The sequence below is a fragment of the Doryrhamphus excisus genome, linkage group LG3, assembly GCF_037039965.1.
Source record: "Doryrhamphus excisus strain RoL-2023G ecotype Guam linkage group LG3, RoL_Dexc_Guam_v1.1, whole genome shotgun sequence".
Lineage (NCBI taxonomy): Eukaryota > Metazoa > Chordata > Actinopteri > Syngnathiformes > Syngnathidae > Doryrhamphus > Doryrhamphus excisus.
Genome location: NC_136359.1, coordinates 7,877,493 through 7,900,344, shown reverse-complemented (window position 1 = coordinate 7,900,344; position 22,852 = coordinate 7,877,493).

Here is a 22,852-nt window from a genome sequence, read left to right as displayed (position 1 = left end):
AGTTTCATGTGGCTAAGAAGCACTGCTGTAGAGTTAGAGCAAAAATGATGAAAAAGTGTTTTTCTCGCTGTGATAATGTATTTCAAGCAAGCTATAGGCTTTGTGGTAAAACTTTTCCCCATATATGGCACATGTGTGCCACGTCCAAAAAAGCACTCCACTCGCTCAGAGAAGAGCGTTTTGGCACTAATGGAACACATTTAGTGTGATGTGCATTATTGCTTGGCACACACAACCATTGTTCGAAAATGCACTTTATTCGCTCTCAAAAACACTGTGAGCAAAGGATGATACGGCAGGTCAGAGTGAGCCAGCGGAAGGTGCCAGGAGGATCATTCCAAGTGTGCCTGACGCAGCTTCGCATCCCGTTCTATCTGCAACAGTTTCATGTGGCTAAGAAGCACTGCTGTAGAGTTAGAGCAAAAATGATGAAAAAGTGTTTCTCTCGCTGTGATAATGTATTGCAAGCAAGCTATAGGCTTTGTGGTAAAAATTTTCTCCATATATGGCACATGTGTGCCACGTCCAAAAAAGCACTCCACTCGCTCAGAGAAGAGCGTTTTGGCACTTATGGAACATATTTAGTATGATGTGCATTATTGCTTGGCACACACAACCATTGTTCGAAAATGCACTTTATTCGCTCTCAAAAACACTGTTAGCAAAGGATGATACGGCCGGTCAGAGTGAGCCAGCGAAAGGTGCCAGGAGGCTCATTCCTAGTGTGCCTGACGCAGCTTCGCATCCCGTTCTATCTGCAACAGTTTCATGTGGCTAAGAAGCACTGCTGTAGAGTTAGAGCAAAAATGATGAAAAAGTGTTTCTCTCGCGGTGATAATGTATTTCAAGCAAGCTATAGGCTTTGTGGTAAAAATTTTCTCCATATATGGCACATGTGTGCCACGTCCAAAAAAGCACTCCACTCGCTCAGAGAAGAGCGTTTTGGCACTTATGGAACATATTTAGTATGATGTGCATTATTGCTTGGCACACACAACCATTGTTCGAAAATGCACTTTATTCGCTCTCAAAAACACTGTTAGCAAAGGATGATACGGCCGGTCAGAGTGAGCCAGCGAAAGGTGCCAGGAGGCTCATTCCTAGTGTGCCTGACGCAGCTTCGCATCCCGTTTTATCTGCAACAGTTTCATGTGGCTAAGAAGCACTGCTGTAGAGTTAGAGCAAAAATGATGAAAAAGTGTTTCTCTCGCGGTGATAATGTATTTCAAGCAAGCTATAGGCTTTGTGGTAAAACTTTTCCCCATATATGGCACATGTGTGCCACGTCCAAAAAAGCACTCCACTCGCTCAGAGAAGAGCGTTTTGGCACTTATGGAACACATTTAGTGTGATGTGCATTATTGCTTGGCACACACAACCATTGTTCGAAAATGCACTTTATTCGCTCTCAAAAACACTGTGAGCAAAGGATGATACGGCAGGTCAGAGTGAGCCAGCGGCAGGTGCCAGGAGGCTCATTCCTTGTGTGCCTGACGCAGCTTCGCATCCCGTTCTATCTGCAACAGTTTCATGTGGCTAAGAAGCACTGCTGTAGAGTTAGAGCAAAAATGATGAAAAAGTGTTTCTCTCGCTGTGATAATGTATTTCAAGCAAGCTATAGGCTTTGTGGTAAAACTTTTCCCCATATATGGCACATGTGTGCCACGTCCAAAAAAGCACTCCACTCGCTCAGAGAAGAGCGTTTTGGCACTTATGGAACACATTTAGTGTGATGTGCATTATTGCTTGGCACACACAACCATTGTTCGAAAATGCACTTTATTCGCTCTCAAAAACACTGTGAGCAAAGGATGATACGGCAGGTCAGAGTGAGCCAGCGGAAGGTGCCAGGAGGCTCATTCCTTGTGTGCCTGACGCAGCTTCGCATCCCGTTCTATCTGCAACAGTTTCATGTGGCTAAGAAGCACTGCTGTAGAGTTAGAGCAAAAATGATGAAAAAGTGTTTCTCTCGCTGTGATAATGTATTTCAAGCAAGCTATAGGCTTTGTGGTAAAACTTTTCCCCATATATGGCACATGTGTGCCACGTCCAAAAAAGCACTCCACTCGCTCAGAGAAGAGCGTTTTGGCACTTATGGAACACATTTAGTGTGATGTGCATTATTGCTTGGCACACACAACCATTGTTCGAAAATGCACTTTATTCGCTCTCAAAAACACTGTGAGCAAAGGATGATACGGCAGGTCAGAGTGAGCCAGCGGAAGGTGCCAGGAGGCTCATTCCTAGTGTGCCTGACGCAGCTTTGCATCCCGTTCTATCTGCAACAGTTTCATGTGGCTAAGAAGCACTGCTGTAGAGTTAGAGCAAAAATGATGAAAACGTGTTTCTCTCGCTGTGATAATGTATTTCAAGCAAGCTATAGGCTTTGTGGTAAAACTTTTCCCCATATATGGCACATGTGTGCCACGTCCAAAAAAGCACTCCACTCGCTCAGAGAAGAGCGTTTTGGCGCTTATGGAACACATTTAGTGTGATGTGCATTATTGCTTGGCACACACAACCATTGTTCGAAAATGCACTTTATTCGCTCTCAAAAACACTGTGAGCAAAGGATGATACGGCAGGTCAGAGTGAGCCAGCGGAAGGTGCCAGGAGGCTCATTCCAAGTGTGCCTGACGCAGCTTCGCATCCCGTTCTATCTGCAACAGTTTCATGTGGCTAAGAAGCACTGCTGTAGAGTTAGAGCAAAAATGATGAAAACGTGTTTCTCTCGCTGTGATAATGTATTTCAAGCAAGCTATAGGCTTTGTGGTAAAACTTTTCCCCATATATGGCACATGTGTGCCACGTCCAAAAAAGCACTCCACTCGCTCAGAGAAGAGCGTTTTGGCACTTATGGAACACATTTAGTGTGATGTGCATTATTGCTTGGCACACACAACCATTGTTCGAAAATGCACTTTATTCGCTCTCAAAAACACTGTGAGCAAAGGATGATACGGCAGGTCAGAGTGAGCCAGCGGAAGGTGCCAGGAGGCTCATTCCTTGTGTGCCTGACGCAGCTTCGCATCCCGTTCTATCTGCAACAGTTTCATGTGGCTAAGAAGCACTGCTGTAGAGTTAGAGCAAAAATGATGAAAAAGTGTTTCTCTCGCTGTGATAATGTATTTCAAGCAAGCTATAGGCTTTGTGGTAAAACTTTTCCCCATATATGGCACATGTGTGCCACGTCCAAAAAAGCACTCCACTCGCTCAGAGAAGAGCGTTTTGGCGCTTATGGAACACATTTAGTGTGATGTGCATTATTGCTTGGCACACACAACCATTGTTCGAAAATGCACTTTATTCGCTCTCAAAAACACTGTTAGCAAAGGATGATACGGCAGGTCAGAGTGAGCCAGCGAAAGGTGCCAGGAGGCTCATTCCTTGTGTGCCTGACGCAGCTTCGCATCCCGTTCTATCTGCAACAGTTTCATGTGGCTAAGAAGCACTGCTGTAGAGTTAGAGCAAAAATGATGAAAAAGTGTTTCTCTCGCTGTGATAATGTATTTCAAGCAAGCTATAGGCTTTGTGGTAAAACTTTTCCCCATATATGGCACATGTGTGCCACGTCCAAAAAAGCACTCCACTCGCTCAGAGAAGAGCGTTTTGGCACTTATGGAACACATTTAGTGTGATGTGCATTATTGCTTGGCACACACAACCATTGTTCGAAAATGCACTTTATTCGCTCTCAAAAACACTGTGAGCAAAGGATGATACGGCAGGTCAGAGTGAGCCAGCGGAAGGTGCCAGGAGGCTCATTCCAAGTGTGCCTGACGCAGCTTCGCATCCCGTTCGATCTGCAACAGTTTCATGTGGCTAAGAGCACTGCTGTAGAGTTAGAGCAAAAATGATGAAAAAGTGTTTCTCTCGCTGTGATAATGTATTTCAAGCAAGCTATAGGCTTTGTGGTAAAACTTTTCCCCATATATGGCACATGTGTGCCACGTCCAAAAAAGCACTCCACTCGCTCAGAGAAGAGCGTTTTGGCACTTATGGAACACATTTAGTGTGATGTGCATTATTGCTTTGCACACACAACCATTGTTCGAAAATGCACTTTCTTCGCTCTCAAAAACATTGTGAGGAAAGGATGATACGGCAGGTCAGAGTGAGCCAGCGGAAGGTGCCAGGAGGCTCATTCCAAGTGTGCCTGACGCAGCTTCGGATCCCGTTCTATATGCAACAGTTTCATGTGGCTAAGAAGCACTGCTGTAGAGTTAGAGCAAAAATGATGAAAAAGTGTTTCTCTCGCTGTGAAAATGTATTTCAAGCAAGCTATAGGCTTTGTGGTAAAACATTTTCTCCATATATGGCACATGTGTGCCACGTCCAAAAAAGCACTCCACTCGCTCAGAGAAGAGCGTTTTGGCACTTATGGAACATATTTAGTATGATGTGCATTATTGCTTGGCACACACAACCATTGTTCGAAAATGCACTTTATTCGCTCTCAAAAACACTGTTAGCAAAGGATGATACGGCAGGTCAGAGTGAGCCAGCGAAAGGTGCCAGGAGGCTCATTCCTTGTGTGCCTGACGCAGCTTCGCATCCCGTTCTATCTGCAACAGTTTCATGTGGCTAAGAAGCACTGCTGTAGAGTTAGAGCAAAAATGATGAAAAAGTGTTTTTCTCGCTGTGATAATGTATTTCAAGCAAGCTATAGGCTTTGTGGTAAAACTTTTCCCCATATATGGCACATGTGTGCCACGTCCAAAAAAGCACTCCACTCGCTCAGAGAAGAGCGTTTTGGCACTTATGGAACACATTTAGTGTGATGTGCATTATTGCTTGGCACACACAACCATTGTTCGAAAATGCACTTTATTCGCTCTCAAAAACACTGTGAGCAAAGGATGATACGGCAGGTCAGAGTGAGCCAGCGGAAGGTGCCAGGAGGCTCATTCCTTGTGTGCCTGACGCAGCTTCGCATCCCGTTCTATCTGCAACAGTTTCATGTGGCTAAGAAGCACTGCTGTAGAGTTGGAGCAAAAATGATGAAAAAGTGTTTCTCTCGCTGTGATAATGTATTTCAAGCAAGCTATAGGCTTTGTGGTAAAACTTTTCCCCATATATGGCACATGTGTGCCACGTCCAAAAAAGCACTCCACTCGCTCAGAGAAGAGCGTTTTGGCACTTATGGAACACATTTAGTGTGATGTGCATTATTGCTTGGCACACACAACCATTGTTCGAAAATGCACTTTATTCGCTCTCAAAAACACTGTGAGCAAAGGATGATACGGCAGGTCAGAGTGAGCCAGCGGAAGGTGCCAGGAGGCTCATTCCAAGTGTGCCTGACGCAGCTTCGCATCCCGTTCTATCTGCAACAGTTTCATGTGGCTAAGAAGCACTGCTGTAGAGTTAGAGCAAAAATGATGAAAAAGTGTTTCTCTCGCTGTGATAATGTATTTCAAGCAAGCTATAGGCTTTGTGGTAAAACTTTTCCCCATATATGGCACATGTGTGCCACGTCCAAAAAAGCACTCCACTCGCTCAGAGAAGAGCGTTTTGGCACTTATGGAACACATTTAGTGTGATGTGCATTATTGCTTGGCACACACAACCATTGTTCGAAAATGCACTTTATTCGCTCTCAAAAACACTGTGAGCAAAGGATGATACGGCAGGTCAGAGTGAGCCAGCGGAAGGTGCCAGGAGGCTCATTCCTAGTGTGCCTGACGCAGCTTTGCATCCCGTTCTATCTGCAACAGTTTCATGTGGCTAAGAAGCACTGCTGTAGAGTTAGAGCAAAAATGATGAAAACGTGTTTCTCTCGCTGTGATAATGTATTTCAAGCAAGCTATAGGCTTTGTGGTAAAACTTTTCCCCATATATGGCACATGTGTGCCACGTCCAAAAAAGCACTCCACTCGCTCAGAGAAGAGCGTTTTGGCGCTTATGGAACACATTTAGTGTGATGTGCATTATTGCTTGGCACACACAACCATTGTTCGAAAATGCACTTTATTCGCTCTCAAAAACACTGTGAGCAAAGGATGATACGGCCGGTCAGAGTGAGCCAGCGAAAGGTGCCAGGAGGCTCATTCCTAGTGTGCCTGACGCAGCTTCGCATCCCGTTTTATCTGCAACAGTTTCATGTGGCTAAGAAGCACTGCTGTAGAGTTAGAGCAAAAATGATGAAAAAGTGTTTCTCTCGCGGTGATAATGTATTTCAAGCAAGCTATAGGCTTTGTGGTAAAACTTTTCCCATTTATGGCACATGTGTGCCACGTCCAAAAAAGCACTCCACTCGCTCAGAGAAGAGCGTTTTGGCACTTATGGAACACATTTAGTGTGATGTGCATTATTGCTTGGCACACACAACCATTGTTCGAAAATGCACTTTATTCGCTCTCAAAAACACTGTTAGCAAAGGATGATACGGCAGGTCAGAGTGAGCCAGCGAAAGGTGCCAGGAGGCTCATTCCTTGTGTGCCTGACGCAGCTTCGCATCCCGTTCTATCTGCAACAGTTTCATGTGGCTAAGAAGCACTGCTGTAGAGTTAGAGCAAAAATGATGAAAAAGTGTTTTTCTCGCTGTGATAATGTATTTCAAGCAAGCTATAGGCTTTGTGGTAAAACTTTTCCCCATATATGGCACATGTGTGCCACGTCCAAAAAAGCACTCCACTCGCTCAGAGAAGAGCGTTTTGGCACTTATGGAACACATTTAGTGTGATGTGCATTATTGCTTGGCACACACAACCATTGTTCGAAAATGCACTTTATTCGCTCTCAAAAACACTGTGAGCAAAGGATGATACGGCAGGTCAGAGTGAGCCAGCGGAAGGTGCCAGGAGGCTCATTCCAAGTGTGCCTGACGCAGCTTCGCATCCCGTTCGATCTGCAACAGTTTCATGTGGCTAAGAGCACTGCTGTAGAGTTAGAGCAAAAATGATGAAAAAGTGTTTCTCTCGCGGTGATAATGTATTTCAAGCAAGCTATAGGCTTTGTGGTAAAACTTTTCCCCATATATGGCACATGTGTGCCACGTCCAAAAAAGCACTCCACTCGCTCAGAGAAGAGCGTTTTGGCACTTATGGAACACATTTAGTGTGATGTGCATTATTGCTTGGCACACACAACCATTGTTCGAAAATGCACTTTATTCGCTCTCAAAAACACTGTGAGCAAAGGATGATACGGCAGGTCAGAGTGAGCCAGCGGAAGGTGCCAGGAGGCTCATTCCAAGTGTGCCTGACGCAGCTTCGCATCCCGTTCGATCTGCAACAGTTTCATGTGGCTAAGAGCACTGCTGTAGAGTTAGAGCAAAAATGATGAAAAAGTGTTTCTCTCGCTGTGATAATGTATTTCAAGCAAGCTATAGGCTTTGTGGTAAAACTTTTCCCCATATATGGCACATGTGTGCCACGTCCAAAAAAGCACTCCACTCGCTCAGAGAAGAGCGTTTTGGCACTTATGGAACACATTTAGTGTGATGTGCATTATTGCTTTGCACACACAACCATTGTTCGAACATGCACTTTATTCGCTCTCAAAAACATTGTGAGGAAAGGATGATACGGCAGGTCAGAGTGAGCCAGCGAAAGGTGCCAGGAGGCTCATTCCTTGTGTGCCTGACGCAGCTTCGCATCCCGTTCTATCTGCAACAGTTTCATGTGGCTAAGAAGCACTGCTGTAGAGTTAGAGCAAAAATGATGAAAAAGTGTTTTTCTCGCTGTGATAATGTATTTCAAGCAAGCTATAGGCTTTGTGGTAAAACTTTTCCCCATATATGGCACATGTGTGCCACGTCCAAAAAAGCACTCCACTCGCTCAGAGAAGAGCGTTTTGGCACTTATGGAACACATTTAGTGTGATGTGCATTATTGCTTGGCACACACAACCATTGTTCGAAAATGCACTTTATTCGCTCTCAAAAACACTGTGAGCAAAGGATGATACGGCAGGTCAGAGTGAGCCAGCGGAAGGTGCCAGGAGGCTCATTCCTTGTGTGCCTGACGCAGCTTCGCATCCCGTTCTATCTGCAACAGTTTCATGTGGCTAAGAAGCACTGCTGTAGAGTTAGAGCAAAAATGATGAAAAAGTGTTTCTCTCGCTGTGATAATGTATTTCAAGCAAGCTATAGGCTTTGTGGTAAAACTTTTCCCCATATATGGCACATGTGTGCCACGTCCAAAAAAGCACTCCACTCGCTCAGAGAAGAGCGTTTTGGCACTTATGGAACACATTTAGTGTGATGTGCATTATTGCTTGGCACACACAACCATTGTTCGAAAATGCACTTTATTCGCTCTCAAAAACACTGTGAGCAAAGGATGATACGGCAGGTCAGAGTGAGCCAGCGGAAGGTGCCAGGAGGCTCATTCCAAGTGTGCCTGACGCAGCTTCGCATCCCGTTCTATCTGCAACAGTTTCATGTGGCTAAGAAGCACTGCTGTAGAGTTAGAGCAAAAATGATGAAAAAGTGTTTCTCTCGCTGTGATAATGTATTTCAAGCAAGCTATAGGCTTTGTGGTAAAACTTTTCCCCATATATGGCACATGTGTGCCACGTCCAAAAAAGCACTCCACTCGCTCAGAGAAGAGCGTTTTGGCACTTATGGAACACATTTAGTGTGATGTGCATTATTGCTTGGCACACACAACCATTGTTCGAAAATGCACTTTATTCGCTCTCAAAAACACTGTGAGCAAAGGATGATACGGCAGGTCAGAGTGAGCCAGCGGAAGGTGCCAGGAGGCTCATTCCTAGTGTGCCTGACGCAGCTTTGCATCCCGTTCTATCTGCAACAGTTTCATGTGGCTAAGAAGCACTGCTGTAGAGTTAGAGCAAAAATGATGAAAACGTGTTTCTCTCGCTGTGATAATGTATTTCAAGCAAGCTATAGGCTTTGTGGTAAAACTTTTCCCCATATATGGCACATGTGTGCCACGTCCAAAAAAGCACTCCACTCGCTCAGAGAAGAGCGTTTTGGCGCTTATGGAACACATTTAGTGTGTTGTGCATTATTGCTTGGCACACACAACCATTGTTCGAAAATGCACTTTATTCGCTCTCAAAAACACTGTGAGCAAAGGATGATACGGCCGGTCAGAGTGAGCCAGCGAAAGGTGCCAGGAGGCTCATTCCTAGTGTGCCTGACGCAGCTTCGCATCCCGTTTTATCTGCAACAGTTTCATGTGGCTAAGAAGCACTGCTGTAGAGTTAGAGCAAAAATGATGAAAAAGTGTTTCTCTCGCGGTGATAATGTATTTCAAGCAAGCTATAGGCTTTGTGGTAAAACTTTTCCCCATATATGGCACATGTGTGCCACGTCCAAAAAAGCACTCCACTCGCTCAGAGAAGAGCGTTTTGGCACTTATGGAACACATTTAGTGTGATGTGCATTATTGCTTGGCACACACAACCATTGTTCGAAAATGCACTTTATTCGCTCTCAAAAACACTGTTAGCAAAGGATGATACGGCAGGTCAGAGTGAGCCAGCGAAAGGTGCCAGGAGGCTCATTCCTTGTGTGCCTGACGCAGCTTCGCATCCCGTTCTATCTGCAACAGTTTCATGTGGCTAAGAAGCACTGCTGTAGAGTTAGAGCAAAAATGATGAAAAAGTGTTTTTCTCGCTGTGATAATGTATTTCAAGCAAGCTATAGGCTTTGTGGTAAAACTTTTCCCCATATATGGCACATGTGTGCCACGTCCAAAAAAGCACTCCACTCGCTCAGAGAAGAGCGTTTTGGCACTTATGGAACACATTTAGTGTGATGTGCATTATTGCTTGGCACACACAACCATTGTTCGAAAATGCACTTTATTCGCTCTCAAAAACACTGTGAGCAAAGGATGATACGGCAGGTCAGAGTGAGCCAGCGGAAGGTGCCAGGAGGCTCATTCCAAGTGTGCCTGACGCAGCTTCGCATCCCGTTCGATCTGCAACAGTTTCATGTGGCTAAGAGCACTGCTGTAGAGTTAGAGCAAAAATGATGAAAAAGTGTTTCTCTCGCGGTGATAATGTATTTCAAGCAAGCTATAGGCTTTGTGGTAAAACTTTTCCCCATATATGGCACATGTGTGCCACGTCCAAAAAAGCACTCCACTCGCTCAGAGAAGAGCGTTTTGGCACTTATGGAACACATTTAGTGTGATGTGCATTATTGCTTGGCACACACAACCATTGTTCGAAAATGCACTTTATTCGCTCTCAAAAACACTGTGAGCAAAGGATGATACGGCAGGTCAGAGTGAGCCAGCGGAAGGTGCCACGAGGCTCATTCCAAGTGTGCCTGACGCAGCTTTGCATCCCGTTCTATCTGCAACAGTTTCATGTGGCTAAGAAGCACTGCTGTAGAGTTAGAGCAAAAATGATGAAAACGTGTTTCTCTCGCTGTGATAATGTATTTCAAGCAAGCTATAGGCTTTGTGGTAAAACTTTTCCCCATATATGGCACATGTGTGCCACGTCCAAAAAAGCACTCCACTCGCTCAGAGAAGAGCGTTTTGGCGCTTATGGAACACATTTAGTGTGATGTGCATTATTGCTTGGCACACACAACCATTGTTCGAAAATGCACTTTATTCGCTCTCAAAAACACTGTGAGCAAAGGATGATACGGCAGGTCAGAGTGAGCCAGCGGAAGGTGCCAGGAGGCTCATTCCAAGTGTGCCTGACGCAGCTTCGCATCCCGTTCGATCTGCAACAGTTTCATGTGGCTAAGAGCACTGCTGTAGAGTTAGAGCAAAAATGATGAAAAAGTGTTTCTCTCGCTGTGATAATGTATTTCAAGCAAGCTATAGGCTTTGTGGTAAAACATTTTCTCCATATATGGCACATGTGTGCCACGTCCAAAAAAGCACTCCACTCGCTCAGAGAAGAGCGCTTTGGCACTTATGGAACACATTTAGTGTGATGTGCATTATTGCTTGGCACACACAACCATTGTTCGAAAATGCACTTTATTCGCTCTCAAAAACACTGTGAGCAAAGGATGATACGGCAGGTCAGAGTGAGCCAGCGGAAGGTGCCAGGAGGCTCATTCCAAGTGTGCCTGACGCAGCTTCGCATCCCGTTCTATCTGCAACAGTTTCATGTGGCTAAGAAGCACTGCTGTAGAGTTAGAGCAAAAATGATGAAAACGTGTTTCTCTCGCTGTGATAATGTATTTCAAGCAAGCTATAGGCTTTGTGGTAAAACCTTTCCCCATATATGGCACATGTGTGCCACGTCCAAAAAAGCACTCCACTCGCTCAGAGAAGAGCGTTTTGGCGCTTATGGAACACATTTAGTGTGATGTGCATTATGCTTTGCACACACAACCATTGTTCGAAAATGCACTTTATTCGCTCTCAAAAACATTGTGAGCAAAGGATGATACGGCAGGTCAGAGTGAGCAAGCGGAAGGTGCCAGGAGGCTCATTCCAAGTGTGCCTGACGCAGCTTCGCATCCCGTTCTATCTGCAACAGTTTCATGTGGCTAAGAAGCACTGCTGTAGAGTTAGAGCAAAAATGATGAAAAAGTGTTTCTCTCGCTGTGAAAATGTATTGCAAGCAAGCTATAGGCTTTGTGGTAAAAATTTTCTCCATATATGGCACATGTGTGCCACGTCCAAAAAAGCACTCCACTCGCTCAGAGAAGAGCGTTTTGGCACTTATGGAACATATTTAGTATGATGTGCATTATTGCTTGGCACACACAACCATTGTTCGAAAATGCACTTTATTCGCTCTCAAAAACACTGTTAGCAAAGGATGATACGGCCGGTCAGAGTGAGCCAGCGAAAGGTGCCAGGAGGCTCATTCCTAGTGTGCCTGACGCAGCTTCGCATCCCGTTTTATCTGCAACAGTTTCATGTGGCTAAGAAGCACTGCTGTAGAGTTAGAGCAAAAATGATGAAAAAGTGTTTCTCTCGCTGTGAAAATGTATTTCAAGCAAGCTATAGGCTTTGTGGTAAAAATTTTCTCCATATATGGCACATGTGTGCCACGTCCAAAAAAGCACTCCACTCGCTCAGAGAAGAGCGTTTTGGCACTTATGGAACATATTTAGTATGATGTGCATTATTGCTTGGCACACACAACCATTGTTCGAAAATGCACTTTATTCGCTCTCAAAAACACTGTGAGCAAAGGATGATACGGCAGGTCAGAGTGAGCCAGCGAAAGGTGCCAGGAGGCTCATTCCAAGTGTGCCTGACGCAGCTTCGCATCCCGTTCTATCTGCAACAGTTTCATGTGGCTAAGAAGCACTGCTGTAGAGTTAGAGCAAAAATGAGAAAAAGTGTTTCTCTCGCTGTGATAATGTATTTCAAGCAAGCTATAGGCTTTGTGGTAAAACCTTTCCCCATATATGGCACATGTGTGCCACGTCCAAAAAAGCACTCCACTCGCTCAGAGAAGAGCGTTTTGGCGCTTATGGAACACATTTAGTGTGATGTGCATTATGCTTTGCACACACAACCATTGTTCGAAAATGCACTTTATTCGCTCTCAAAAACATTGTGAGCAAAGGATGATACGGCAGGTCAGAGTGAGCCAGCGGAAGGTGGCAGGAGGCTCATTCCAAGTGTGCCTGACGCAGCTTCGCATCCCGTTCTATCTGCAACAGTTTCATGTGGCTAAGAAGCACTGCTGTAGAGTTAGAGCAAAAATGATGAAAAAGTGTTTCTCTCGCTGTGAAAATGTATTGCAAGCAAGCTATAGGCTTTGTGGTAAAAATTTTCTCCATATATGGCACATGTGTGCCACGTCCAAAAAAGCACTCCACTCGCTCAGAGAAGAGCGTTTTGGCACTTATGGAACACATTTAGTGTGATGTGCATTATTGCTTGGCACACACAACCATTGTTCGAAAATGCACTTTATTCGCTCTCAAAAACACTGTGAGCAAAGGATGATACGGCAGGTCAGAGTGAGCCAGCGGAAGGTGCCAGGAGGCTCATTCCAAGTGTGCCTGACGCAGCTTTGCATCCCGTTCTATCTGCAACAGTTTCATGTGGCTAAGAAGCACTGCTGTAGAGTTAGAGCAAAAATGATGAAAACGTGTTTCTCTCGCTGTGATAATGTATTTCAAGCAAGCTATAGGCTTTGTGGTAAAACTTTTCCCCATATATGGCACATGTGTGCCACGTCCAAAAAAGCACTCCACTCGCTCAGAGAAGAGCGTTTTGGCGCTTATGGAACACATTTAGTGTGATGTGCATTATTGCTTGGCACACACAACCATTGTTCGAAAATGCACTTTATTCGCTCTCAAAAACACTGTGAGCAAAGGATGATACGGCAGGTCAGAGTGAGCCAGCGGAAGGTGCCAGGAGGCTCATTCCAAGTGTGCCTGACGCAGCTTCGCATCCCGTTCTATCTGCAACAGTTTCATGTGGCTAAGAAGCACTGCTGTAGAGTTAGAGCAAAGATGATGAAAAAGTGTTTCTCTCGCTGTGAAAATGTATTTCAAGCAAGCTATAGGCTTTGTGGTAAAAATTTTCTCCATATATGGCACATGTGTGCCACGTCCAAAACAGCACTCCACTCGCTCAGAGAAGAGCGTTTTGGCACTTATGGAACATATTTAGTATGATGTGCATTATTGCTTGGCACACACAACCATTGTTCGAAAATGCACTTTATTCGCTCTCAAAAACACTGTGAGCAAAGGATGATACGGCAAGTCAGAGTGAGCCAGCGGAAGGTGCCAGGAGGCTCATTCCAAGTGTGCCTGACGCAGCTTCGCATCCCGTTCTACTTGCAACAGTTTCATGTGGCTAAGAAGCACTGCTGTAGAGTTAGAGCAAAAATGATGAAAAAGTGTTTCTCTCGCTGTGAAAATGTATTTCAAGCAAGCTATAGGCTTTGTGGTAAAAATTTTCTCCATATATGGCACATGTGTGCCACGTCCAAAAAAGCACTCCACTCGCTCAGAGAAGAGCGTTTTGGCACTTATGGAACATATTTAGTATGATGTGCATTATTGCTTGGCACACACAACCATTGTTCGAAAATGCACTTTATTCGCTCTCAAAAACACTGTGAGCAAAGGATGATACGGCAGGTCAGAGTGAGCCAGCGAAAGGTGCCAGGAGGCTCATTCCAAGTGTGCCTGACGCAGCTTCGCATCCCGTTCTATCTGCAACAGTTTCATGTGGCTAAGAAGCACTGCTGTAGAGTTAGAGCAAAAATGAGAAAAAGTGTTTCTCTCGCTGTGATAATGTATTTCAAGCAAGCTATAGGCTTTGTGGTAAAACCTTTCCCCATATATGGCACATGTGTGCCACGTCCAAAAAAGCACTCCACTCGCTCAGAGAAGAGCGTTTTGGCGCTTATGGAACACATTTAGTGTGATGTGCATTATGCTTTGCACACACAACCATTGTTCGAAAATGCACTTTATTCGCTCTCAAAAACATTGTGAGCAAAGGATGATACGGCAGGTCAGAGTGAGCCAGCGGAAGGTGGCAGGAGGCTCATTCCAAGTGTGCCTGACGCAGCTTCGCATCCCGTTCTATCTGCAACAGTTTCATGTGGCTAAGAAGCACTGCTGTAGAGTTAGAGCAAAAATGATGAAAAAGTGTTTCTCTCGCTGTGAAAATGTATTGCAAGCAAGCTATAGGCTTTGTGGTAAAAATTTTCTCCATATATGGCACATGTGTGCCACGTCCAAAAAAGCACTCCACTCGCTCAGAGAAGAGCGTTTTGGCACTTATGGAACACATTTAGTGTGATGTGCATTATTGCTTGGCACACACAACCATTGTTCGAAAATGCACTTTATTCGCTCTCAAAAACACTGTGAGCAAAGGATGATACGGCAGGTCAGAGTGAGCCAGCGGAAGGTGCCAGGAGGCTCATTCCAAGTGTGCCTGACGCAGCTTTGCATCCCGTTCTATCTGCAACAGTTTCATGTGGCTAAGAAGCACTGCTGTAGAGTTAGAGCAAAAATGATGAAAACGTGTTTCTCTCGCTGTGATAATGTATTTCAAGCAAGCTATAGGCTTTGTGGTAAAACTTTTCCCCATATATGGCACATGTGTGCCACGTCCAAAAAAGCACTCCACTCGCTCAGAGAAGAGCGTTTTGGCGCTTATGGAACACATTTAGTGTGATGTGCATTATTGCTTGGCACACACAACCATTGTTCGAAAATGCACTTTATTCGCTCTCAAAAACACTGTGAGCAAAGGATGATACGGCAGGTCAGAGTGAGCCAGCGGAAGGTGCCAGGAGGCTCATTCCAAGTGTGCCTGACGCAGCTTCGCATCCCGTTCTATCTGCAACAGTTTCATGTGGCTAAGAAGCACTGCTGTAGAGTTAGAGCAAAGATGATGAAAAAGTGTTTCTCTCGCTGTGAAAATGTATTTCAAGCAAGCTATAGGCTTTGTGGTAAAAATTTTCTCCATATATGGCACATGTGTGCCACGTCCAAAACAGCACTCCACTCGCTCAGAGAAGAGCGTTTTGGCACTTATGGAACATATTTAGTATGATGTGCATTATTGCTTGGCACACACAACCATTGTTCGAAAATGCACTTTATTCGCTCTCAAAAACACTGTGAGCAAAGGATGATACGGCAAGTCAGAGTGAGCCAGCGGAAGGTGCCAGGAGGCTCATTCCAAGTGTGCCTGACGCAGCTTCGCATCCCGTTCTACTTGCAACAGTTTCATGTGGCTAAGAAGCACTGCTGTAGAGTTAGAGCAAAAATGATGAAAAAGTGTTTCTCTCGCTGTGAAAATGTATTTCAAGCAAGCTATAGGCTTTGTGGTAAAAATTTTCCCCATATATGGCACATGTGTGCCACGTCCAAAAAAGCACTCCACTCGCTCAGAGAAGAGCGTTTTGGCGCTTATGGAACACATTTAGTGTGATGTGCATTATTGCTTGGCACACGCAACCATTGTTCGAAAATGCACTTTATTCGCTCTCAAAAACACTGTGAGCAAAGGATGATACGGCAGGTCAGAGTGAGCCAGCGGAAGGTGCCAGGAGGCTCATTCCAAGTGTGCCTGACGCAGCTTCGCATCCCGTTCTATCTGCAAGTTTCATGTGGCTAAGAAGCACTGCTGTAGAGTTAGAGCAAAAATGATGAAAAAGTGTTTCTCTCGCTGTGAAAATGTATTTCAAGCAAGCTATAGGCTTTGTGGTAAAAATTTTCTCCATATATGGCACATGTGTGCCACGTCCAAAACAGCACTCCACTCGCTCAGAGAAGAGCGTTTTGGCACTTATGGAACATATTTAGTATGATGTGCATTATTGCTTGGCACACACAACCATTGTTCGAAAATGCACTTTATTCGCTCTCAAAAACACTGTGAGCAAAGGATGATACGGCAGGTCAGAGTGAGCCAGCGGAAGGTGCCAGGAGGCTCCTTCCAAGTGTGCCTGACGCAGCTTCGCATCCCGTTCTATCTGCAACAGTTTCATGTGGCTAAGAAGCACTGCTGTAGAGTTAGAGCAAAAATGATGAAAAAGTGTTTCTCTCGCTGTGAAAATGTATTTCAAGCAAGCTATAGGCTTTGTGGTAAAAATTTTCTCCATATATGGCACATGTGTGCCACGTCCAAAAAAGCACTCCACTCGCTCAGAGAAGAGCGTTTTGGCACTTATGGAACATATTTAGTATGATGTGCATTATTGCTTGGCACACACAACCATTGTTCGAAAATGCACTTTATTCGCTCTCAAAAACACTGTGAGCAAAGGATGATACGGCAGGTCAGAGTGAGCCAGCGGAAGGTGCCAGGAGGCTCATTCTAAGTGTGCCTGACGCAGCTTCGCATCCCGTTCTATCTGCAACAGTTTCATGTGGCTAAGAAGCACTGCTGTAGAGTTAGAGCAAAAATGATGAAAACGTGTTTCTCTCGCTGTGATAATGTATTTCAAGCAAGCTATAGGCTTTGTGGTAAAACTTTTCCCCATATATGGCACATGTGTGCCACGTCCAAAAAAGCACTCCACTCGCTCAGAGAAGAGCGTTTTGGCACTTATGGAACACATTTAGTGTGATGTGCATTATTGCTTGGCACACACAACCATTGTTCGAAAATGCACTTTATTCGCTCTCAAAAACACTGTGAGCAAAGGATGATACGGCAGGTCAGAGTGAGCCAGCGGAAGGTGCCAGGAGGCTCATTCCAAGTGTGCCTGACGCAGCTTCGCATCCCGTTCGATCTGCAACAGTTTCATGTGGCTAAGAGCACTGCTGTAGAGTTAGAGCAAAAATGATGAAAAAGTGTTTCTCTCGCTGTGATAATGTATTTCAAGCAAGCTATAGGCTTTGTGGTAAAACTTTTCCCCATATATGGCACATGTGTGCCACGTCCAAAAAAGCACTCCACTCGCTCAGAGAAGAGCGTTTTGGCACTTATGGAACATATTTAGTGTGATGTGCATTATTGCTTGGCACACGCAACCATTGTTCGAAAATGCACTTTATTCGCTCTCAAAAACACTGTGAGCAAAGGATGATACGGCAGGTCAGAGTGAGCCAGCGGAAGGTGCCAGGAGGCTCATTCCAAGTGTGCCTGACGCAGCTTCGCATCCCGTTCTATCTGCAACAGTTTCATGTGGCTAAGAAGCACTGCTGTAGAGTTAGAGCAAAAATGATGAAAAAGTGTTTCTCTCGCTGTGAAAATGTATTTCAAGCAAGCTATAGGCTTTGTGGTAAAAATGTTCTCCATATATGGCACATGTGTGCCACGTCCAAAACAGCACTCCACTCGCTCAGAGAAGAGCGTTTTGGCACTTATGGAACATATTTAGTATGATGTGCATTATTGCTTGGCACACACAACCATTGTTCGAAAATGCACTTTATTCGCTCTCAAAAAAACTGTGAGCAAAGGATGATACGGCAAGTCAGAGTGAGCCAGCGGAAGGTGCCAGGAGGCTCATTCCAAGTGTGCCTGACGCAGCTTCGCATCCCGTTCTATCTGCAACAGTTTCATGTGGCTAAGAAGCACTGCTGTAGAGTTAGAGTAAAAATGATGAAAAAGTGTTTCTCTCGCTGTGAAAATGTATTGCAAGCAAGCTATAGGCTTTGTGGTAAAAATTTTCTCCATATATGGCACATGTGTGCCACGTCCAAAAAAGCACTCCACTCGCTCAGAGAAGAGCGTTTTGGCACTTATGGAACACATTTAGTATGATGTGCATTATTGCTTGGCACACACAACCATTGTTCGAAAATGCACTTTATTCGCTCTCAAAAACACTGTGAGCAAAGGATGATACGGCAGGTCAGAGTGAGCCAGCGGAAGGTGCCAGGAGGCTCATTCCAAGTGTGCCTGACGCAGCTTCGCATCCCGTTCTATCTGCAACAGTTTCATGTGGCTAAGAAGCACTGCTGTAGAGTTAGAGCAAAAATGATGAAAAAGTGTTTCTCTCGCTGTGAAAATGTATTGCAAGCAAGCTATAGGCTTTGTGGTAAAAATTTTCTCCATATATGGCACATGTGTGCCACGTCCAAAAAAGCACTCCACTCGCTCAGAGAAGAGCGTTTTGGCACTTATGGAACACATTTAGTGTGATGTGCATTATTGCTTGGCACACACAACCATTGTTCGAAAATGCACTTTATTCGCTCTCAAAAACACTGTGAGCAAAGGATGATACGGCAGGTCAGAGTGAGCCAGCGGAAGGTGCCAGGAGGCTCATTCCAAGTGTGCCTGACGCAGCTTCGCATCCCGTTCTATCTGCAACAGTTTCATGTGGCTAAGAAGCACTGCTGTAGAGTTAGAGCAAAAATGAGAAAAAGTGTTTCTCTCGCTGTGATAATGTATTTCAAGCAAGCTATAGGCTTTGTGGTAAAAAAAATTCTCCATACATGGCACATGTGTGCCACGTTCAAAACAGCACTCCACTCGCTCAGAGAAGAGCGTTTTGGCACTTATGGAACACATGTAGTGTGATGTGGATTATTGCTTGGCACACACAACCATTGTTCGAAAATGCACTTTATTCGCTCTCAAAAACATTGTGAGCAAAGGATGATACGGCAGGTCAGAGTGAGCCAGCGGAAGGTGCCAGGAGGCTCATTCCAAGTGTGCCTGACGCAGCTTCGCATCCCGTTCTATATGCAACAGTTTCATGTGGCTAAGAAGCACTGCTGTAGAGTTAGAGCAAAAATGATGAAAAGTGTTTCTCTCGCTGTGAAAATGTATTTCAAGCAAGCTATAGGCTTTGTGGTAAAACATTTTCTCCATATATGGCACATGTGTGCCACGTCCAAAAAAGCACTCCACTCGCTCAGAGAAGAGCGTTTTGGCACTTATGGAACACATTTAGTGTGATGTGCATTATTGCTTGGCACACACAACCATTGTTCGAAAATGCACTTTATTCGCTCTCAAAAACATTGTGAGCAAAGGATGATACGGCAGGTCAGAGTGAGCCAGCGGAATGTGCCAGGAGGCTCATTCCAAGTGTGCCTGACGCAGCTTCGCATCCCGTTCTATCTGCAACAGTTTCATGTGGCTAAGAAGCACTGCTGTAGAGTTAGAGTAAAAATGATGAAAAAGTGTTTCTCTCGCTGTGAAAATGTATTGCAAGCAAGCTATAGGCTTTGTGGTAAAAATTTTCTCCATATATGGCACATGTGTGCCACGTCCAAAAAAGCACTCCACTCGCTCAGAGAAGAGCGTTTTGGCACTTATGGAACACATTTAGTATGATGTGCATTATTGCTTGGCACACACAACCATTGTTCGAAAATGCACTTTATTCGCTCTCAAAAACACTGTGAGCAAAGGATGATACGGCAGGTCAGAGTGAGCCAGCGGAAGGTGCCAGGAGGCTCATTCCAAGTGTGCCTGACGCAGCTTCGCATCCCGTTCTATCTGCAACAGTTTCATGTGGCTAAGAAGCACTGCTGTAGAGTTAGAGCAAAAATGATGAAAAAGTGTTTCTCTCGCTGTGAAAATGTATTGCAAGCAAGCTATAGGCTTTGTGGTAAAAATTTTCTCCATATATGGCACATGTGTGCCACGTCCAAAAAAGCACTCCACTCGCTCAGAGAAGAGCGTTTTGGCACTTATGGAACACATTTAGTGTGATGTGCATTATTGCTTGGCACACACAACCATTGTTCGAAAATGCACTTTATTCGCTCTCAAAAACACTGTGAGCAAAGGATGATACGGCAGGTCAGAGTGAGCCAGCGGAAGGTGCCAGGAGGCTCATTCCAAGTGTGCCTGACGCAGCTTCGCATCCCGTTCTATCTGCAACAGTTTCATGTGGCTAAGAAGCACTGCTGTAGAGTTAGAGCAAAAATTAGAAAAAGTGTTTCTCTCGCTGTGATAATGTATTTCAAGCAAGCTATAGGCTTTGTGGTAAAACTTTTCCCCATATATGGCACATGTGTGCCACGTCCAAAAAAGCACTCCACTCGCTCAGAGAAGAGCGTTTTGGTACTTATGGAACACATTTAGTGTGATGTGCATTATGCTTTGCACACACAACCATTGTTCGAAAATGCACTTTATTCGCTCTCAAAAACATTGTGAGCAAAGGATGATACGGCAGGTCAGAGTGAGCCAGCGGAAGGTGCCAGGAGGCTCATTCCAAGTGTGCCTGACGCAGCTTCGCATCCCGTTCTATGTGCAACAGTTTCATGTGGCTAAGAAGCACTGCTGTAGAGTTAGAGCAAAAATGAGAAAAAGTGTTTCTCTCGCTGTGATAATGTATTTCAAGCAAGCTATAGGCTTTGTGGTAAAAAAAATTCTCCATACATGGCACATGTGTGCCACGTTCAAAACAGCACTCCACTCGCTCAGAGAAGAGCGTTTTGGCACTTATGGAACACATGTAGTGTGATGTGGATTATTGCTTGGCACACACAACCATTGTTCGAAAATGCACTTTATTCGCTCTCAAAAACATTGTGAGCAAAGGATGATACGGCAGGTCAGAGTGAGCCAGCGGAAGGTGCCAGGAGGCTCATTCCAAGTGTGCCTGACGCAGCTTCGCATCCGTTCTATATGCAACAGTTTCATGTGGCTAAGAAGCACTGCTGTAGAGTTAGAGCAAAAATGAGAAAAAGTGTTTCTCTCGCTGTGATAATGTATTTCAAGCAAGCTATAGGCTTTGTGGTAAAAAAATTTCTCCATACATGGCACATGTGTGCCACGTCCAAAAAAGCACTCCACTCGCTCAGAGAAGAGCGTTTTGGCACTTATGGAACACATTTAGTGTGATGTGCATTATTGCTTGGCACACACAACCATTGTTCGAAAATGCACTTTATTCGCTCTCAAAAACACTGTGAGCAAAGGATGATACGGCAGGTCAGAGTGAGCCAGCGGAAGGTGCCAGGAGGCTCATTCCAAGTGTGCCTGACGCAGCTTCGCATCCCGTTCTATCTGCAACAGTTTCATGTGGCTAAGAAGCACTGCTGTAGAGTTAGAGCAAAAATGATGAAAAAGTGTTTCTCTCGCTGTGAAAATGTATTTCAAGCAAGCTATAGGCTTTGTGGTAAAAAAAATTCTCCATACATGGCACATGTGTGCCACGTCCAAAACAGCACTCCACTCGCTCAGAGAAGAGCGTTTTGGCACTTATGGAACACATTTAGTATGATGTGCATTATTCCTTGGCACACACAACCATTGTTCGAAAATGCACTTTATTCGCTCTCAAAAACACTGTGAGCAAAGGATGATACGGCAGGTCCGAGTGAGCCAGCGGAAGGTGCCAGGAGGCTCATTCCAAGTGTGCCTGACGCAGCTTCGCATCCCGTTCTATCTGCAACAGTTTCATGTGGCTAAGAAGCACTGCTGTAGAGTTAGAGCAAAAATGATGAAAACGTGTTTCTCTCGCTGTGATAATGTATTTCAAGCAAGCTATAGGCTTTGTGGTAAAACTTTTCCCCATATATGGCACATGTGTGCCACGTCCAAAAAAGCACTCCACTCGCTCAGAGAAGAGCGTTTTGGCGCTTATGGAACACATTTAGTGTGATGTGCATTATTGCTTGGCACACACAACCATTGTTCGAAAATGCACTTTATTCGCTCTCAAAAACACTGTGAGCAAAGGATGATACGGCAGGTCAGAGTGAGCCAGCGGAAGGTGCCAGGAGGCTCATTCCAAGTGTGCCTGACGCAGCTTCGCATCCCGTTCTATCTGCAACAGTTTCATGTGGCTAAGAAGCACTGCTGTAGAGTTAGAGCAAAAATGAGAAAAAGTGTTTCTCTCGCTGTGATAATGTATTTCAAGCAAGCTATAGGCTTTGTGGTAAAACTTTTCCCCATATATGGCACATGTGTGCCACGTTCAAAACAGCACTCCACTCGCTCAGAGAAGAGCGTTTTGGCACTTATGGAACACATTTAGTGTGATGTGCATTATGCTTTGCACACACAACCATTGTTCGAAAATGCACTTTATTCGCTCTCAAAAACATTGTGAGCAAAGGATGATACGGCAGGTCAGAGTGAGCCAGCGGAAGGTGCCAGGAGGCTCATTCCAAGTGTGCCTGACGCAGCTTCGCATCCCGTTCTATATGCAACAGTTTCATGTGGCTAAGAAGCACTGCTGTAGAGTTAGAGCAAAAATGATGAAAAGTGTTTCTCTCGCTGTGAAAATGTATTTCAAGCAAGCTATAGGCTTTGTGGTAAAAAAAATTCTCCATACATGGCACATGTGTGCCACGTCCAAAAAAGCACTCCACTCGCTCAGAGAAGAGCGTTTTGGCACTTATGGAACACATGTAGTGTGATGTGCATTATTGCTTGGCACACACAACCATTGTTCGAAAATGCACTTTATTCGCTCTCAAAAACATTGTGAGCAAAGGATGATACGGCAGGTCAGAGTGAGCCAGCGGAAGGTGCCAGGAGGCTCATTCCAAGTGTGCCTGACGCAGCTTCGCATCCCGTTCTATATGCAACAGTTTCAT